Below are 1,396 nucleotides of genomic sequence, written 5' to 3'. Positions count from 1 at the left end.
ATCTCGAACGAGTGTGTTCGCACGCTCCGCCATTGCAGGAGTCACAGCTGTGCACGGCCGGCCCGCACGCGGGAGATCAGACAGTCTTGCTTGACCTTGCGGCGATGATGACACACGCTTTGCCCAACGACTCACTGTGCTTTTGTCCACTGCCAGATCACCGTAGACATTCTGCAAGCGCCTATGAATATCTGAGATGCCCTGGTTTTCTGCCAAAAGAAACTCGATCACTGCCCGTTGTTTGCAACGCACATCCGTTACAGACGCCATTTTAACAGCTCCGTACAGCGCTGCCACCTGTCGGAAATCAATGAAACTATACGAGACGAAGCGGGAATGTTTGAAAATATTCCACAAGAAATTTCCGGTTTTTTCAACCAAAATTGGCCGAGAAAAAAAATGTGTTGCATTACTTATTGAACTGCCCTCGTATAAGATTATAACTACTAAAGGCTCTAACTACTGATAGGCATATGGTTAGCAAAGGAAAGATTTTGTTGCAAAGCAGTTAATTTATTTTTACCTTAATAATGTGACAACCAGTTCAAAAACTATATAATCGTGCATGACATCCAGTTCCAAAAATTATATAATCATGAGTAATACTCAAACTCCAAGCCGGACACGTCCAGAACGTCTGCTCACGCTCAAACTGCAAACCTCCAACACTGCTAATTATTAACCTCTAACCTCCATCGTTGCTGACTACTCACTCCCAACTTCCAACACTGATGGCCGTTCACCTCCACCTGCAAGTCCGACCAGCCACAGAGAGTCTCTTATAGACTACCACAGCGCGGTCAGAGATTTAATATAGAGCGCTACATAGCGCTACCAACATACAAACGCATAAACAGCCTACTTACAAAATTTGTCATAAGTTCCGATTACCTACGAGTCGAAGTTACAATGACGCGTCTCAGACTGGAACACTGTCCTCTGACGCATGGCCACAATTTAGTGGGATGCATTTTATATTTTGAGGGAGGAGCAGAAAGAAACTGAAGAGTGAAACTGCTGATTAACAGCCGAGTTTGGTAAACTCTTTCTGTTTGTATAAACGTACCGGTGTTTTAGCCAATTATCTTTTTCTGTTTTTTTTTCTGGTTCTTTTAACAACACTCGCCTAACAATATCCTGAAACGGACCTTGAAGATATCGACTTCTTGCACCCAAGCAAAATTTTCAGCAGCAGGATATCTCAAAGGCACGCCACTCTGGCAAACGCTTTGGTCTTTTCAGGAAGCGTCGTGGAACATACGCACAGAACTTCAGCGCTATATTGCTGACGTTAATATGTTATAGAATTTTGGAACACGTATTATTCTCTCGTGCTATGACTGTAGTGGCGACGGAAAATCTCTGTGTGAATCAATGTGAGTACCACAAATAACGG

This window comes from Schistocerca piceifrons, chromosome 1 (genome assembly GCF_021461385.2).
Source record: "Schistocerca piceifrons isolate TAMUIC-IGC-003096 chromosome 1, iqSchPice1.1, whole genome shotgun sequence".
Classification (NCBI taxonomy): domain Eukaryota; kingdom Metazoa; phylum Arthropoda; class Insecta; order Orthoptera; family Acrididae; genus Schistocerca; species Schistocerca piceifrons.
The sequence above is the reverse complement of the archived record's forward strand: the minus strand, read 5'-3'. Positions refer to the sequence as shown.